Source organism: Argiope bruennichi, chromosome 10, assembly GCF_947563725.1.
Source record: "Argiope bruennichi chromosome 10, qqArgBrue1.1, whole genome shotgun sequence".
Lineage (NCBI taxonomy): Eukaryota > Metazoa > Arthropoda > Arachnida > Araneae > Araneidae > Argiope > Argiope bruennichi.
The window spans coordinates 37,780,231-37,801,382 of record NC_079160.1 but is presented as its reverse complement, the minus strand read 5'-3'; the positions used below and the strand labels follow the sequence as shown (position 1 = coordinate 37,801,382).

Here is a 21,152-nt window from a genome sequence, read left to right as displayed (position 1 = left end):
TTACTTAGCTTCAAATTTCCGGGTACTAGTATTAAAGTACTCAAACTAATGTTAAAGTACAGAACATTTAATAATACTTGTCAAGATTATTTTCCCTACAGCTTTTCTAATTTAAAAAATAAAGGATAATAAATTTCAAATGGATTTTTTTTTTTTTTTAAATTTAGAAATCAAAGCATTAGATATATTTAGCTTTTGATATTTTTGAGAGATGCAGTAACTATTATATTTTTGACAGTAGGCAGTACTTAAAATTTTACTATTCATAGATATCTTAGTTATCCAACATTTCAATTAACCCTTTCTAGTGCCGTGGGAAGTATGCTTCCCACCAAATTTATCAATCTTTGTATGAAATTATACAAAGTATGTAGTTTAGCATAAGCTCTGACAAATTTTTTTAGTAAAACAAAAACTTCAGATACTTCAGTTCTTTATCTCACACAAAATGATGTGTCTTGATTTGTTATTTAATTATTAACCAAATTAATTAATCAAATTAAATTTATCTAATAAGCTAAATGAATTCATTTTCTTATTATAATTTCAAGCATAAAAATATTTTAACATAATATGACTAGAAAAAAAATGGCCCTTTAAAGGGTTAAAATCAGCAGAAACATCAATACCAGGCAATTATCTTAAATGCATGCCCTTTGTTCTAAATTACAACCAAATAAAATTCTTATTTGGTTGTAAAACTATCTTATAATAACTGACAAAATTGTGAATGTCAATGCTTTAGACAATTTTAATAGTTTCTTCAAAGAAGATCATTCAGTCAGGAACTTCATTTCTTTGGGCTGATTACTGAATGGACTAAAATAATAATATTCAAAGCTTTATAATTCAGTTTTCATTACAGAAAACTGAATCTTTGTTAAAAATGTCAGTGTGTTAAGAATATTTTGCTAAATATTATTTTTTAAAAAAACAAAGAACTGAATGAAAATTCTGCAATTTTTTTTACAATAATACAATCATTAATTGAAACAACATATCAACATATAGTATAAATCTTTGCATCATTAAATGCATTTTTCTAATTAGAATTACATGGTTATCATTTAGTGTATAGTTATTATAATTAGCTAATGGGCCTAGATTAAAATTTATACCTGTATATTTATAACTGATAGAATCCAAAAGTTTTTACATAAACCCAGTAAATTCATACTGAATTTTCTTTATCATTTATTAATAAACAAAGAAAAATTCATATTCCCTCTTTCAAATACAAATGCACCAACTTAAAATACATAGTTTTTAAAAGTAGTTAAATAGTCTAAAATTAATCATTTTAAAATTATAATAATTACTCAAATTTAGATCCATAAATAAAATTCGTCATTTAATACATATACCATAAATAAATATATATCAAACATAGATTCATATTATATATAAATCATAGATTTATGTAAATTTAAAATTTATAATTGTTATGCAAAAATTATGCCAATTCTGCAAATAAATAAAATTGTGCATCGTAAAGTTATAGAGCATAATTATTGTGCATGTTAAAAAAACAGATATTGCCATTTATGAAATTTATTTAAAGGGTTGCATCATATCTTAACCTTAAATTGCAGAATATAAAAATAAATATCCCCCCCCCCGATATGTGAAAGATAATTTAATATGCATTAGTTACATATTAAATATTTCAGCAATTGTTCCCACACTATCATATAGTTAAAGCTTTAACTAGAAAACAAAATATTAACAAAATCCTAATTTCTAAACCTTATTTACAAAGAAAATTAATTATTATCTGATTGTTCAATTTTTCACAAATACAGCAATGGCAAAAATGCAGCTCTTGACCTTCAATAAAAAATTGACAATAATATGAAATTCCAACAAAATTTTCTGAGAAAGAGAGGAAGAAATTCCAACAACTTTACAAAAATCTTAACTGCTTCCACATAACAGAATATAATCTATATTATGATTACCTTAGTCCCTAATTTAATTTTTAGGCTGGGATTCCTAATCCATCAATACTTAATATGAAATAAACTATCTATCTAACAATAAAACATAGTTTAATAATTCAAAAATTTCTTTAGATTATTATTTAAAAAGAGATTCTTATCATATGTCATATAAACCTGGATTTTCTTTTAGAGAACTTAAAATAAAAAATAGCATAACAAACTAAAAAAGTTTCAGCATTAACCATATAATTTCCAATTCAAATTTTAAGCAATGTATATTTTAGAAGTGCTTATTTATTCACTAGCTATATATCCTTCATGTACAATTCTTTTCAATTAAAATCACTAGTAATAACAAAATATGAAGAGTCTTGTTTGAAATATCACTTATTTGTACATGAATAAATTTGTAAATAATCACACGTTATAATATATAATTATTTATAAATTTTTAATCATTCAAATGAAAATAATCACATATTATTTTCAATTGAATGACAGGATTTCCATAACAGCAATTTCAGCAAAATTTTGAAATTTGAACAGGGAAAAAAATGTTTATAATTTAAAAACGAAAAACATTCAGCAAAATGGGTTGTTGCTTTTTTAAATAAAATAACAGTAGGAAAGTTAAATTAAAATTGAGATTATCTCTAACAAAAAAAAAAAAAATTATTTTAGTTGATAAATGAAAATAGGAGGATCTAACTAGTTTATTTCCTGCTCTGAATATTTAATTTGATAGTGAAACAGGTGATGGAATTAAATGATTAAATACCAACATAATTTTTAGTTACTTATTCAAATTAAATATCAAGCTTAGTCTGTTACTAAGGAAATATTGGTATTTATTTTTTTAAAAATGTGAATAACTTCCTCAATATTTTAGAAACAGGAAAAGAAAGAAAAATATTGAAAATTAAAGTTAACACAGAAATTTCTTTTAAAGGAATTCAACATCTCAGACCAAGTTCTAAAAACAAAACAAACATTTTATATGTATGAAATGTATTTATTTAAGTGTATTTTCTTGAATTTTTATGATAAGATTTCTGCATCTTCAAACTTCATAATATTATAAGATCTATGTATTTTAATAAATTACAGAAGAGAAAAGTAAGTAAAAATTAAATTTTTCTCACTTTTATATCATTATTTAATCATCATTTTAAATTTTAGATGACTACATATAAATAATCATTATTTCATACAGATATTGCATCTTTTGCATTACATTTAAAAAAAATCATAAAATTAAAACTAAAAATAGAGAAGCTACAATAAACACTAACAACAGGGGTATAATTGTGTTTTTAATACAAATGCATTGGAATAGAATTTAATCAAGCATTATATATTTATAAGTTTAAACTTCTGTGTAGTTCCTGCAAAACATGAATCAAACTGCTATAGTCTATTCCCAGTATTATTTCGTTTGGGTATCAAAAAACAAGCTACTATAACTAAATATAACAATATGTTTATAATAAATTTAATTTGATTTAAGAGCCAGAAAAAAGAAATCTGGATAACTTCCGGAATATTTAAAACATCTCTAAAAATTTAATGAAGTTCAGATCCAAACAATACAGTATACATAAATGGAGGCTTAATTCATTAATTCTTATATTATCAAAAGAAAAATCAGACACAGTCTGGCCGGGAAAATCATTGACAGATTAGTTTCAGGATCTTATCACATTCCCTGCTGGTAACATATGGGTATAAGCTATCTTTCAAGACAGATTGCGGTGATACCGAGATAAAGTGAATCTTTACATAAACAAAGAAACTACCGAGATATTTTTAGTTCACGAGACATACAAATATTTAAAATTTCTAATCTAAATTATCTAAAGAATAAAAATCAAGCACTCTTACCTGTAAATAATCAAGTGCACACTTTTAAAAACAGCTATCTTTAGTTTATTAAATACTATCTGCAAAATAACAAGAAGCTAATTTAAATACGCAAATGAATAAAAGTTCCACATAATTGATTCATTTATGTAATCAGACATCAAAAACAACTTTTAAAACGTAAATTTCTTATAAAAAAATGGGATTAGTCTGAATATAGATATAATAATAAAGGTCAAAATACCTGCCGGGTGGTTCTCCAACAAGACCAGCACTAGTAACAACTTTCATTATTTTGAGATTAATAAAAATGGACACGATTTGGTCTAAGTAAGACCCTTTAAAACTTGAAACACATATTACAAAAATTTAATATCAAATCAAAAAAATACATTTTATATTTAGTTTAACAATACCGACATTCGGAAACCGATTTCTTTATAACGTATGATCAAAGGCGTTGAAGATTATTAACATGAATTATTCTTCAAAATTGTTAAAGTTAATGTTTCCGATTTGATAGTTAATTATCGCAAAGATAATATATTTCAGAAATATTTATTCTTTGAATAATTGCATAACAGGAAGAAACATCACGACCACACGTTATCAATTTCTTTACAGCTAAAAAGAATAAAAAATTTGACCGACTATTGATGTTGCCACTCATTACAAACAAAAGGTGTAAAAAGTTGAATGGTGATTTCTTTAAACTTCTCTTTCAACAGTTTTGTAATAAATCTATATGATATCTTTCTTTCATCTCGAGAAGCGTGGTTTTATCTTATCTGTAGAAAAAGAATCTCAATATTTTACTGACATAAGTAAAACATCACGAAATGTTGGTTATTTTATGTATTAGAAAAACCTAACGAAATCACTTTTGATCACTTTCTTACTGAAAAGAAAGAATAAAAATTGAAATATTTTCAAGGAATTTGGATTCAACAATATCTTTATAAGCATTCAATAAAATTTAGGATAAAATCAGTGTTTTGTGGGGGGGAGGGCAAGCAGTTTGTATCAGTAACTTTGTTATAATGGTACTGGAAAGTAGATTTTCTCTCCCGCACTTTCTCTGCATTTTCATAATGAAAATTGATTTAACAGCAGTTCTAGCAGAAATTGGCGTAGCAAATTCTTTGATATGTTTGAATGCAGAAAAGAATATCTGTTAAAATTTACATTCTACTTAATATATCATACATATATATCAAATTTATAAATGTCTTACTTTTTTCTGCCAAGTTTAAATAAAACTAATTAATCTAAAGAGAAAAACCTTTAATTTTTCAAAACCATAATTATATATTTTCTTTCAATTTTTATTCTAATAATGCTATTTTGATTAAAGAATCTTAAGACTTAGGAATACTTCAACGATTTCAATAAAAAGAAAATTTTTTTTTTAATGTTCTACTTTATAAAACAAGTTTAAGTAATTTGGTAATACACATGATCTATAATTCAAAAAATATTGATTTACAAATTTTGCCTACATTAAGAATACTTATAATCTCCAAGTAAAATTTTCCAAGCGCCAGATATATATATATATTTTTTTTAATTTTCAATGAACTTTTAATTTGTACTGCATTTAAAATTTCTGAAGATTACAAATCCATAAATATTGGAAAATTTATAGGCTACTGAAAAGATATAATGCTTTCTTAAGTCTAATGTTTTTTAAAAAATATTCAAAATGGATACTAACATCTAACAAAGATAAATGATGTTTCACTTAGTAGAGCGAAGAGGATCAAATTAGAATTTCTTATACAAATTATTAGCAAATTTCTTTATACAAATATTTTATATTTGTATAACCTAAATTTTGGATTCGGGAAATAAATGTCTTATTAACAAGGAATCAAAAATATAAGAAGTGAAATTTTAAGCAATTAGAGCAATAATTTGAATAAGTAATCTTAATTGATTTAGTTGTTGTTGTTGTTTCTAATGTTTCTTGTCTAGACAAGCCCATTGACTTTAAGAAGTCATTTGTGGTTTAAGCCAAGAGTACATCTCTTGTTTTTTCAGTAGCTCCATCTAGGGCCAAGAGAACGACTTAACACTACACACACGTCATAACCCTTTTTACTGGACGGACTTCATTCATGCATTTCATTCACTCATCCACAGATCGTAATTTAGACCTGAATCAGAGAACGATCAACCCTAATTAAGTACCCCCAGTAGTATTACTCTCGACATGGAGGACTTTGTGACCACGACAGATTTATACGCACCTCAGCCACCACACGCGCGGGGAGTCTTCTGCCGGCGGGGTTCGAACTAATTGATTTAGTAATTATTCGAAACAAAATACAAGCAAAAACTATTATCGTTTTTTTAAATACATATGAGATAATCTTATTAAATGAATGTTTGTTATCTTATATAGTTTGTAATCTTATTGATAAATCTTATTAAATCAATGTCAGCTTGCAAATGTGCGAACTGATAGTACATGAAATTTGTTATAATTCAATAAATACTGCTTTTGAAAGTTTATTCCGTCAATAGAAGTGAAAAATTTCACATTTCGTGACAATGTGACTACAGCACTAGTCAAGTGATGCGAAAAATAAGTGTTCTGAAGAAGAGGCGCGCGTACATATAACGGTGCCAAGGCAATTACAAAAGTTCTAATTTTTTTAACTACAATTCTCATCCTCCCCCCCCCACTACAAAAAATTATGCCGTGATGGGAATGAAATTAAGTCTAAGTAATTATATTTAAGACATTTTTGAAATAATGTAGAACCACACCTGCTCAATATGTCTTAATTATTCAAACAAATTAGTTAAGCTATTTATAAAAATTAAGTAATATAGCAGTTAAAAAATCATTTATTAACAAAAGTATGGTTAAATCATACAAAAGCATTTAAAATTATATTTTAAGACTTAATGATTGACAAATTGAAATGAACAGTATCGAAATAAAAGAAGCCACCCAACTTAATTCTGTTACCATTCATCGCGCAATCATAAAAATGGCGTCATTTGAAAGTGTTTAACGTACTCTTAAAACTTTTAAAACTAAAAATTTCGTAAATGGTCATCTACATATTGAAATAAGAGTAAACTGTAAAATTTCCAATGACAACACCCATTTTTCTCATCAAATTTTAAGACTGCATCAAGAGTTATTCTCAAAAACCAATTTAATTAATTTAGGTCATTGCGAAAGGTCATTAGGTCTTTCGAAATTATGAGATCACAAAATTTTGACTTTCTAATGTTAAATTTTGAGCCTTTATTCGTACCTTAAAAAACTTATAAAGTTATTGAGCTAAAGTCTTTTTGTTGTGAAAATATGAGATTTCTAAACATTTTGAATAGATATTTAATATGAAAAAATAATTTTTAATATGTGAAAACCATTACAAAATTAAAGTTAAAAATTTTTTGAATTGCAACATTCTTAAATTTTTGCATAAATTGAAGGACAGGACCATTTTATGAGCAGATGCAAAATTTCAGCTCATTTCTATGAGTAGTTTTCTCATTACATTAAATTTTCCGCATTGCCCGTAAAACGATGCATTCAAGGGCGACTTCACAAATTAAAAAATATCGACAACTTTTTATTTGGCATCGAAATATTGTTGATCATGTACTCTTTGAAACAAATATCGTTTTCTACATTGATGTAATATAAAAATATGCTTAAAAAATTTCTCATCTGTAAAAAATATGAAATCAAAGTAAAAAAAAAATCAAAGCTAAAACTATTTTATTAACAAAAGTTACTTTTAAATGTGGAGATATAACCTTTGTCCTTGTAACAAGCTAGAGTTTTTATTCGTCAGCTCTTATGTCATTTACAGAATATAACAAATTCCATTAAAAAAATGAGTTTTTTTAATGGAATTTGTGAGAAATTCCATAAAAAAAATTCGTTGTTTCATCAAAATTTCATTCATTCACAATTCCCATTCGTGAAAAATGAGAATCTATACATTCTAACAAAAATAGGGCCATTTATGTTTGTTTATTTCTTATACAAATCTTAAGTTTCACATTAATCTGCCGTAATTATAATTATTGCAATACTGTATATAATCAGAAATGTAATAAAAAAAATTCAGGCATTTAAATATTATTTACTAGCCGCCTTTGGCGACCAGCCGGTTCGCCAGTATTACCGCTCGCTACAATTTTCAATTAAACATTTTAAGTAACTGGTCTCTTAATAGATTCTCAAACAAAACATTTTTAATCTTCAAATTTTGATAGTCATACCAAACTTATACTGTAGTTTAGATCATTTCGTTCAATTCACTATATATATTCAATTTACTATATATATTTTCCTAATTTGTTGTCATTTCCGGTAAAACTTCAACTTTGATTTAAAGTGGAAATGATAAAATTGCAATTAATATAAAGATATTTTTTAATAAAACCAAGCGTTTTATTTTATTTATCATCTTTATTGTTATTTATTTATTATTATTATTATCGAATATGAGTATTGCAAAAAGAATCGCTCGGTATTTAAGTCTTATGTGAACTACAAAATATTTTTCATAATTTATGTAATATCTCAAATATATATTGAATATTACATAATTTATGTAATATTCAACAAAAATTTCTCAGATTCAGCATAAAATTCAGTTTTTAGTTTTGCTTTCAAAAGGATTGAAATGAAATCAATAATAATATTTTGTTCCAGCCTATAAATATATTTCAAAAATTATGAAGTCTAAATTTAATGCAGTAAGATATCATATTCTGAGAAATATTCTGGACACACCAAATTTTAAATAAATGAATTAATGTTTCTAGACTGATTTATGAAGTTTTGAATGTTAAAAATTTAGAAAAACTCAACATTTTCATAATCTTAGGCCAATTAATCTTGAGAAACCTGCGTGCTGATTGGCTTATTTTCTTTGAAACGATCGATGAAAAATATAAAATTATCCTTTTTTTATTGAATAGTGATATATAAATTTTCATAAATCAGTCAGTTTAAGTGATTGATTTAGTTGATTGGAAATTAACTCTTTTTATTTAAAATATTAGTGTTTTTAAGAACATTTTGTTATTCGTGATTACCACAGCAGAAGTTTTATGTAAAATCAAAAATTCGTTATATATTAGAGTATTTATTGGATCAAGTTACATAAAATATAATGATTTTCCATTTAGACCATTTTAGCAGATCTGTGTCTATTACTAAAGGTTTACAAATTAGCAGTGTGGCCCTGATTTGAATGGATATCCTGTTCATATTAAACAAAACTTGCCTTAAAATAAAACTGATTTATTGGATTAATAATATAGAGAGTGTAAAAGATCATAAAATATTTTTTCTTGTATTTTTTTTTTTTTAAATAATATTTCATATTTGTTTCATTTCCTAGAGTCACGTGCCGAAAATTATATTTGTGCAGATTTCATTTCCAAAAAGATTTAATTTATTTTTAGTTGGAGCTTTATTCAATGTGATGGCAACACTTTGAAAAAAGCTAATTTTTTTCCCATGAATGCGAAACGTCCTCGTGCAGCTTAAATTTTATTTTTATTTAGTACGAAAAAAATTGTTGGAAAATATAGTTAAAATATTTATTTAAAAATTCATTAAAAATAGAAAATTAATTTTAAGATTAAAACATTGGTATCATTTAAAAGATAAGTTTTTGAGCTTTAACTTCATGTAAAAATCTTTTTTGTGCGGTAATATTTTCGGAAGTTATAGCAGAAACACGCCAAAATTTCGCATAATTTTTAAATAAATAAAATTCTAATTAAAAATTCGAAAAAGTAACCCCCAGGTGCACATTCCCGGCCTCCAAGGTATACACGTGCCAAATTTGGTAGCTGTAGGTTAAATGGTCTGGCCTGTAGAGCGCCAACACACACACACACATACACATATTGAGCTTTATTATAAGTATAGATTAACAACACTGATACTTTGTAACAATATATTTATATATAATTGTAATAATATATTATCAGAATTTGTAAAACTTTTTAAGGATTTTATTAATTTATTTAATACAGTTGGTTGATAAATGAATTAAATGAATTATTATTATTATTATATTAAGTTGTAATTAATTATTAAATAATTATTATATTAAATTGTAATTAATTATTAAATAATTATTATGTAATTATAATTAATTATTAAATAATTATTACGTAACAATAATTAATTATTAAATAATTATTACCTAATTATAATTAATTATTAAATAATTATTATGTAATTATAATTAAAATATTAAAATAATGGATAATAACACAAAGAAACAGATAAAAAAAAAGAATAAGATAAAAGAAGGTCAACATAGCTCAATTTGGAAAACTACAGAAAAAGAAATGGCAAATAAAATGAAAACATACACACACACACGCGCGCACACAGAGCCTCGCATCAGAATGAAGAAAGAGCAAAAAATGTCGGAATTAATCTATAATAAGTGATTAATTTTTTCAAGCAAAAAAAAAAAAAAAAAAAACGCCAAATTCTACAAACGCATATACAATAATGGAAAAATGAAAAAAAAAAAAAAAAAAAAAAACAGTACAACGGCATGTTGTTGTCCCATCGGGACCTACTTGCCATCTTATAACTGGCCGAGTGTAAACCCAGCATTAAGTTTAAAGCTAATTTTTTCTCTTGAATGCTATGGCACGGGCAACGCTGTGCGGGTATTCTAGTATATTGAGAAAGTAATGTAGGAATAAAACGCAAAAGTAAGAAATCAGTTTCCCCCCCCCCTCTCTCTCAATCTGTAAGATATTAATTTTAACACTGAAATTCAATTTTTTAAAAATAATAAAAAATATGTAATTATATATCTTTTCTAATACAACAAAACTTTCCATTTTGGTGCTATCAGCATAATGAAGAATTAGGATCAGGTGCAACTATTGAATATTTATTTGCGGAATGTAATCACATTTCCTCTAAAAATTCTCAATATGAAAATTTTGTCATGAATGAAGCAGTAACCAATTTTAACATGCAATTTGTAGCTTTATAGATGCCTTTAAAGTGCTCAAAAATAATAATAAAAAAATGTTATTACCAATGTACAGAGGATATCAAAATCTTATACAATTGAATATGGAAACAACTTCTTAGCAGAAACTGTCAGATATCTCCCGATGTAATCATGGATCTTTATACTCCGGGTATTTTTTTTCCATGGGTATGGGTATTTCCAGGTATTTTTCCAATTTTTTTTAAGACATCAAAAAAGGATGTTGTCATAGGAAATTTTAAAGTTTGTATAATTTTAAATATGTTGACAACCCCCCAACGAAAATTTTAGGCACAACAGCTTTTAATATTCGTTGGTACCTTTAAAATGGCACTTTTAATTTTCACATAGGATGATCAATTACAAAATAAATCTAATACATACATTATATGTGATTTCAGAGAAGAACCTAAAAAAATATCTGCGCTAAAACTGATGTTTTTTTTTTGTTTTTGTTTTTTTTATAGTAAGCAGCAAGCTTATATCCGCTCTGACGAGAACATTTTGATTCCATGTCTTTCTATCAAATTTTTCTCACGTATATTTGATCAAATTTCTTACTTCTTTTTTTAGTGGTTCAAACTATTAATGTATTTAAAATTTAATTTTATAAAATTTTTTATACATTATTATATGGCCTTTTAAATGAAAATCTATATTTAAGCTTCATTATATAGTTTTATCTATTACTATTAAAAGTGGAAGTGCGTCTTCCGTCAATCTGTGCATTGTCGTATTATAGACCAAATTGTTAGCATTAAAATTACTAAGCTTGATATAAATATACTTTGGAGGGTGGGAACATGCAGCTAAATCGATTTAAGAAAAATTCGATCGATTAAATTGTTAATTAATTGATTACATATAATTGAAATTTATGTTATTCGAATCTCATCTGAAATCTCCTCCAGGAAATGTTGGTAAGGGATATTTGTTAGACAATAGGAATGGCATATCCAAGTCAATGAAAATTGGAAGACAGATAAATTATATTATATGATTTCATAATGCAAAATAAGGATTAAATAGAAAGACAAGAGGAGGGGAGGTCAATACAACATTTAGTGAGAGAACTCTAAGAACTCTATGTGCATGATTATTAAAGAGATCTAAGACAAGCATATAAAAAATAAATAAAGAGATCTAAGACAAGCATATAAAAAATAAATAAAGAGATCTAAGACAAGCATATAAAAATAAATAAAGTCTATTATTTGTTTTAAAGTATATTCCACAGTACTACTTTAATTTAAAGCAACACTTCGGAAATTGTTGACATTGAACTTTTAAATTGGGTTGATCAAGATGTCAGAAAGTAATCGTAAATCCTTATCTCGTCCCAAAAGTATGTAGCTTATTTCGCTTACAAAGTCACCAGTACACATGTGAAGTCTTACAGAGGAAATTTAACTTATTATAATAGAGAGATCGATAAGGCATGAAACCTGTAAAGAACGTAAACATGATGCTAATTTAGTTAATTAGTTTAATGGCCCGCATAAAGGTTTCATGAGGATTATTGTGATATGGACTTTGACGGCGACCAAATGATAAACAGAACACTGATTATCCATTTAAAGCTACCACATTATATTACCAGGAAGATTGTGCTCCAATAGATTTGATGTAAATTAAACAAAAGTAAGCGGCTAATCATCAATGGAAGTTCAGATTACAAATAAATACACATTAATCGAGCCACCACTCTTTTGAAAACAACGAATTTGGTTTAAAAAGTGAGCAAAATGCTAATTTAAATGCTTATAAAACAATCATACTGGGAAAAAAGAATGCCTAAGAACATTGTTATAATATTTGCTTAATATTGTTCGATATAAAAAATATCGAACAGTATTTTGAGGGTATCGTATAATATATTGTTCTAATAAAGAATGTTTCATTTTATTTACATCCCATTTAGAAGCCATTCAAGAGCTATTTTGAGACGGCATCATAAATTTGAAATATTGTCAGATGACTAAGACGATACTAAGAAAACAAGACATTAAATTTAAAATGATATATTTTAGGTACCCTTAAAAGAGTCAATAAAGCAGAGAGTGTCAGGAATATTCGTGCTGAAAGTCAATATTTTCGATTAAGAGAAAAGTATTATGCTGCCAAAATTAAATAACAAATAGTACTACATCAGGAAATATGCCAGGTAATTATAAAAAAACAAAAAAGTTATTCTTATATAAAATTTATATTGTAAGTGGTAAATAAAATGCCTTTTGCCAAATCAATGCCTTTTGTAGTTTATTCTAGAAAATTAAAATTCGCATAAGATAGAAAGAAAAAGATACCTTCAGATATATTATTTCTATGTTTTACTGTAAACTTATATTTTCTAATAAAAATGTCTCAAGTAGAGAAATAAATGTAAAAATAGTAAACGTAAGAAAAATAATATTCAATTTAACATAAAAATTTTTTTTGGTGATTGAGCTTTTATTTTTTCTATTAAAATCTTATAATAAGATAAAATGGATGATAGAAGTAATATAAAAAAATATTTTTATAGTAAAATGCGAATAAATAATACGCTTTTAAACTTAAACAGTAGTATTAGTATATTTGCAGGATAAAAAAAAAAGTTTTCTGTCAAATTTTATTAACATTGTTCGAATATTGAAAGTCTGTTTACTAGCCTCAGAAGTAACCTTTCCTGTTATTTTATATTGTAAATGCCAATTGAACAGGTTATCTTTTGTTGAAACACATTTACGATAATGTTTTTTTTTTTTTTTTTTTAACTGTACGTATAGAATCTTTTGCTATTTGGTAGAAGCTGCGTGGTTTCTTGAATATAGTTTTCATTAGATGAAGAAAGTTACATTATTACTCACATAATAACAATTACAATGGAATTTTACGTCAATTACATAACCTATTTGCCCATAAGTTAGTCATGTATCAATTTATCACATTTTGACAAATTTAAACAACCATTTATCCGTTCAAAAATATTATAATTCTATACAAAAATTGCTCAGAATGCATAAATATATCAAGTATCCTATGGATTTTCATTTGAGTAGAAACAAAAAAACATTTCTGAAAAAAAAATATATTAGTTAAAATTAATTAGTTATTAAATTAGTTAAATTAATTAATTTCCTCCTTACAAATATAGAAAAGGCAATGAAATGCATTATAAACATTAATCAATCGAACGAAAGTAAAAAAAAAGTCGGCGCTTTTTTGGAAAGATGCTGATTGTGAAAAAAAAAAATTAAGTATAAAAAGAGATTAAGTAAAACATAAAACGGAATGTCGGATGCATCCAACATTTAAAATGAAAATGCAAGCCATTTTCTTATATCGTGATAAAAAAAAAAATAGCCTCTTTATTAGTACTATATTTATAAAAGCAAATACAAAGTAAAACAAGGGGAACAAAGCCTCTTTTGGATTTTTCTCGTATACTTCTGTTCTTTTATTATCCTTAACATCCCCTGAACACATAGAAGGAGTTGGGGAGTAGGAAGCGACAAACTCTTGTAGATCATGGAGAAATACCCCTTTCCTCTCCCGTTTCTCGTGCGTAGTGACATAATGCATATCATTTTGTGCTTCGTAATATAATGAGAAAAAACTGAATGAGCGTTGAGTACGTATTTTAAACGCCTTCCTTTCCCATGTATTAGATTCAAATTCCGACACAGGTCTACAATTTTTGTCCACTTATCTACAAGATCGCGTACCAAATTAAATAAAATTTGTCGTCGTGTTTTTGAGTTATTGCATTAACATACAAGGTAGTATATATACAAACAAATGCCCTTTCCATTGGAGTACCTACAAAAATCAGCGCTCAGGGTAAATGCATGCGTTTTTTAAAACTGCAATCCTCAAATTCTCTCCTCACCTGTCCCCCCCCCTCCCCCCAAAAAAACACTATGGGGGGAATTGAAATTACCCTAAATGATTACATGTAAAATATTTTTTAATAATCTATACTAGCAATCGATTATTGCAAGTAAATTATTTAACAGATTAATTAAACTATTAAATAATTCAGCAATTAAAAAGGCAATTCTAGACAAAAATGTAATTAAAAGGTGTCAAAGCATTTAAAATTATGTTTCAAACATAATGACTGATAAATAGAAATGTGTATTATATATGATTCTTTCAAAAGAACTTCTATGACTAAGAATAGCAGCAATATTCAAAATTTTCACAGGGGAAAAAAAAAAATGTTCGAATTCCTTATTCAAGCTTCCCTCTCCCCCCTTCTCTTTTTTTCTTTTTTAATGATTTAAAGAATTAATATACCAAATATTTTATGAGCAATTGTAACAAAACTGAATTAAATATTTTGTGAAATTATCAAAAAAAGTTTCTTGAAACATTTTAATGATGTATCATTACAATGCCTTTCAAGAGAAAGAGCCATTCGAATGTACAGTATGCAGTTATTTTTACTAATACTATAAACGAAGATTTATAGATCTGCGATCTGGGTATCCGCTGGCGAAACTATTTGAATTTAATTTTATAAAATTTGATTCAAATATGTTTTGAATTGGAAGAGCTTGGACATCAAAGCGATTTTCCAAAATTTGAATGAGTTTTTATTTATAAAAAATAGCGAAATTTTAGTTATCTTCGTGAACACTTCTGAAAATATTATTACACAAAAATACTTGTTCTACCATCCAAAAATTCAAAAAAATAATTTTTTCATTTATATATATGTAACTGTACAATTTTTTCCAATTTAAAAATATTTTAAAAAATACTTCTACTTATGATTTGAAACTGTAGTTTCTATTGCTGAAATTTGAATCAGATCTATTTCATAATTTCATTACAAAATGAGTACAATTAACATGACGTGTGACCTAGGCAGTGATTTTAAAATTCTTGTTATAAAAATAATTCTTGTTTATAAATAATTGCACAGATACTATAGTTTATACTAGCTTATAAAGTCAACGATTTATTTCATCTGAATAATGAAAGAAGTGCCGTTTTGTTATTATTATGCCGTTTTGTTTTGCAATTTGCTTGCGTTTTTTTGCTTGTATTTTTTAAAGACCGATATTGCATAATGGAAAAGATGATTACAAAATTGTATTTCATAAATGATTTACAAATGAAAATCCATGATCATTTCTTAAAAACATTTATTAATGGTCTTACAAGCAGAAATATATCAGTTTAATCCCAGGAACTAAAATTTAAATAAATATATTTGTTGCATACCAAAGTTGTATTAAAGAAGTGTAGCAGTTTATACCCAGGAACTAAAATTTAAATAAAAATATATATGTTATGCAACATTTAGAAACAACTATTTTTAATAAAACAAAAAGATAAATCTGAGCTAAGTTTTTAAAATGGTGTAATGTTTAAAAATTAAAGAATGAAGAAATCCAGTTCAAAAATACATTTTTAAAAATAATCTTTTATCAAATTAGAGTCTTCAGTTAGTAATATAAAATTTAAACGGATTATTTTTAATTCTTTTTTTATTTTAATACTAGCCGCCTTTGGCGACCAGCCGGTTCGCCAATCTTAATGTTCGTTTAAATTTTAATAATTAAATAGGTTTAACCGGAGTTTAACCCCCTTCTTCGCCAAGTTGCGATAACGCACCAAAGCTGGCAATCTTTATTATGCACTATAATTGAACATCTGCTTCTTTGCTTTTGAACATTTCGCAAGGCCGTTGTTTGCGATTTTTAAAAATTTCGCCAAGCAGGGGATAAAACTTCGGTCGTACCATTAAACATTTTACGCAATTCCAACTTTAATAGATTCTTCAGCAAAATATTTTAAAACTTCAAATTTTGATAGTCATATAATTCACTCATAATATTATAAAGGCCTTCAGTTATTGCGTGATATATATCTCTCTAATTTTCTGTTACCCCTCGTAGAAATTATGCTTTAAATTACAGTGTAAATGATTAATCTGCAATTAATATAATATTTTTTACTGAAACAAAGCATTTTTTTTTATAATATGATTACTGATAATAGAGTCACTGCGCGTTTAAACTTTATGGTCACTAAAGAATATCTTTCTTAATTTATGTAATATCTCAAGAATTTGTCAACAAAAATTTCTCAGATTCATCATGAACAGATCGATTCATTAACAATGTTTAATTTTAAATGCATCAAACACTAAGAAAATAAAATGAATCGTTTAAAATAATCGGTCGAAAACAGGTTTAAAAAAATCTACTTAAAAAACGATGTACTTAAAACTATAAGCATATACAAAAAATATATAACTAACATAAATACATTTTACTTACAAAAGCATGCAACTAACCTAAAAATAATTTAAATCGTCCGTTGGTTGTCATGCCAACAATCAGAACAATGCGCATGCGTGGATTTTCTTCGCCAGTTACGTCAACGCAAATGCGTAAATTTTTCTACGCCAGTTGGGGTAACGCTATGCAGATTAGACATTTTTAATTTCCTTTATTCTGTGTTATTTTAATTCAAAAGTACTTCAGAATGAATGTGAAACATGGATTAATTAACAATGTTTAATTTTAAATGCATAAAACATTAAGAAAATAAACAGAATCGTTTGAAATAATCCGTCGAAAAATGTTAACCCTAGCCTAATTACTGTTGGGAGAAAAAAACAACTGATGCCTTACTTATTTGGCGATGGGGAAAATGGAAGATTTTTTTGGCGGAAAAGTTGGCGTTGGGAAAAATGAAAGATTTTTTTGGCGGGAAAGTTAGTTTTTAATTAATAATGGACTACCCCTAACATTTAGGGGGATGAAAAATAGATGTTGGCCGATTCTCATAGATACCGCATAAGCACAAAAAATTTCATCAAAATCGGTCAAGCCGTTACGGAGGAGTATGGCAACGAAAACTGTGACACGAGAATTTTATATATTAGATTAAATTAAAGATTTATTCAGGTCGAGCTTCTACAGGAAGCTTTGATATATATATATATATATATATATATATATATATATATATATATATATATATATATATACTTCAAGAATTCGGGAAATTTTTTTCATTGAATTATATTTATCCAAATAATCTATACAGTTATCATTGAAAATATATATAAAAAAAGGATACAATACTGGTTAACATCTTTGTTTTTTGCTAAATGATTAAGAAATTAAAAAGTTATTGAAAAATAAAACAAAGAATTCGGTATAAAATTTTATATGAAAATATTTTGAATTTTCATGAAACCCATTTTGCTCTGAGTGAAAGTGAATTGTGAAACACAATTTCAATGAGACTATATAGAGAAGTCGTTTAATAAATTATTCAATGTCAAATAAATTTAAATGATTATTGGTCGTTCGTACTTCTCAAATTTAATCAGCATGTAAAATAGAGCTGCTAACGTCAACGAATAATTTTTTTTTCAATTGTAGCGCTATGTTATAGGTAAAAAAACTGTCACAGCTTCTTTCCTTGTTCATCTGTGAGGCGAATTTACAACAAAATGAATTCATTTTGTTCTCAATTAAAAAGCAAAAATATCAGATTAATAATTCGTAACTCCTTGCAAGCCATCTTTCACAGCAGCAAAGTTTTTACTGCTTATTATTTTTGTACTCCGGTACTTTTATTATTCATAAAATTTATTTATGTCTTCTGTTTCAGTTAAGTTTATAGCAATTCTAAACAAACCATTACTATTTCAAAACACTGATCGCTAAAAATTTTCAGTAAATAGAATTATAACTTTCTGAGCTTATCTGTACTAAGCCTGATTTCATGTTGACCTTGTTTTACCAAATGCTATTTCCATGATTCATTTATATTATGACGATATATCTGCCTTTGCTTCTTAATCAAACAACATTTTCAAACGTTCATGATCTGATTGTGAACGTCAAAAACGAAGTTAAACACGAACTTAAATAATGATTCGAATTAGGGAAATTTCGAGGAAACTGGGTCAAGATATTGAAAAAGAAATCCTTTTTTAAGAATTTTTATATTAGTTAAGTTTTAGTTTTGCTAAGTTTTTAAGAAGTTTTATTTTAGTTTTAGAAAATCAGAGTAGAAATAGTGGGACTAGTCAGCCCAAAACTCTCTCTCATACTCTCTAATAAACTTGTCATGCCAGAGAACACCTTACATGTCACTGGTGAACAATAGTTAGGAAATATAAACTTTTGGCATGGATTTATCATTTTTGCTGAATCTATTGTGTCATCCTTGGTGATGAGTTAATAGTAATCATAAATTGAATTTTTATTTTAGATATCTTTTTTTTAGCTGATTGATCACGATATTAAAAAAGAAATCCTTTTTAAGGAGTTTTATATTAGTTAAAGTTTTAGTTTCGATAAGTTTTTAAGAAAGTTTATTTTAGTTTTAGAAAATCAGAGTAAAAATAGTGGGATTAGTCAGCCCAACTCTCGCATACTCTCTAATAAACTTACCATGCCAGAGAACTCCTTACATATCACTGGTGAACAATAGTTAGGAAATATAAACTTTTGGCATGAATTTATTATTTTTACTGAATCTACTGTGTCATGATCAATCCCTGGCTTGAATTAATAGTACATAAATTGAATTTCTGTTTTTGATATTTTTTTTCTTAGCTGATTCAAACAGAGATTTGGCACAAAATTGCACTTGTAGTCACAAAATTCCGTAAGAAATTTGATGTATTTAAGTCATTGCGTTTTTGAATTATCACGTTTACAGGTTTCTGAAAGTAAAGACCGAGAGACGGTCAAACATTTGTTACAGTTTATTCGAAATTTGATAGATGTCTACACCATAGATGTTAAATCTGTATACCAAATCCTATCTATCTAGCTCCCTTTATTTTATAGTTATCATGTAAACTTATATTCGAATAGCCAGACAGACGAATATTCTCTGAACAGAGTTTATACAAAATTTGATAGAAATCTGCAAATTTGGTCTGAAGACAGATGCCAAATATACGTTTGAAATTTGGTATGCTGTCAAAGCGTTTTTGAGTTATCTTTGTCAAAGACAGACAGACAGACGGGCATTTTCCAAAAATGTGTTTTCCGATCTCAGGGATGTCTATAATGTGGAGATTTGTCAAAATCTTGAGTTCGAATATTTTGACGGTTACTACACTTTCTCTATACATAATATACAAGAAAGTAAACAAAGCTTATTTTTTCTTAGATACAATTAATTTATTCCACAATTTTGGGCCACCTGGTGATGGAAATCTGGACCATTTGCACATCCTACCTCATTCTACTTACGCCACGACCCTCCAGATAAATTTAGTTCAACATTTAATATACGTATCATATTCTGATAATAAATCTGTATGCTAAATTTTATTTAATAGCTCAATGCATTTGTGAGGCATCGTGTTCACATGCATATGGATATACAGACTTTTCTCTGATGGATTTTGCCCAAATTTTAATAGAAATCTACAAATTTGATGCTAAGGATACATACTAAATTTCATTGTCCTAGCTCAACGCGTTTGTGAGTTATCGCTCACATTATGTGAGTTTGTGTTCACATAGGAAAAAACAAACATAATCCCAAAATATGTTTTTAAGACGACGAAAAGCCTGAAGCGTGGAGATTTTTCAAAATTACGAAATCGATGATTTTGAAGATTATAATTCTGTCTCTTTGTGTACTTTAAAGAGAGAAGGTCTAAAAGAGGGGAAAAGAAATAAAATATGATGAAGGTAAAGTAACAAATAACAAGAAACAAAACAAATTGTGTGATAAAAATCTTATGATGCAAAAATAAATAAATAGTAATCCATAAAAGTGAAGGATTGGATATAATAAGAAAAATAGTATGCTAAAAATGCTGAAAGCTAAAACGTGAGGAGAATGCCACGTTTTCACAATAAGATTTTAAAAGAGTCGAAGAAAACATGGTAAAGAAAAAAAAGAACCTGATATAAATCTTTTTACCCGTTTTCAAATATCTATATTTTGAACTTCTTAAAAAAAAACATTTCAGGTTTAAAGTATTTTTTTAAATTATAAATTGGAAGTTTTGATAAATGAATTGAAAAATTATTTACCTTTTGTTTCCCTAGACAAAAAAAATTAGTAACAAAATTTTCAATTTATTATTTACTTTAATGTAATATATTTTTTTATTTCAATTCATTATACTTCATATTTTTATACTTATTTTAAATTATTATACAGATTTTAAAATGTGGAAATATTAATAAATATCGCTTTCATTTACTTAAAACGTTAAATGCACCTTTGAGAAACTACTTTGAGAGAATAACTTTCAGAAGTCTTAATCGAGAACAAGCAGAGCTAAAAACTTTTTATTTATTTATTTTTTTACAGACAAATAGTAGTTACTTGTTTTGAACAATTAGTTATT

The 21,152-nt window shown here is 26.5% G+C and overlaps 1 protein-coding gene across 1 annotated transcript in view; it reads right to left on the bottom strand.

The window, feature by feature from the left end:
• LOC129988494 (polyamine-transporting ATPase 13A3-like) overlaps positions 1 to 4,409 on the bottom strand; it is a 110,235-nt gene extending 105,826 nt beyond the window's left edge. The window contains exons 1-2 of the mRNA XM_056096740.1: positions 4,045 to 4,409; positions 3,822 to 3,880 (exon numbers count right to left, since the gene is read on the bottom strand). The gene's annotated coding sequence lies outside the window, so the exon portion shown is untranslated. The remainder of the gene's footprint in view (positions 1 to 3,821; positions 3,881 to 4,044) is intronic.
• Positions 4,410 to 21,152: the final 16,743 nt, after the last annotated feature.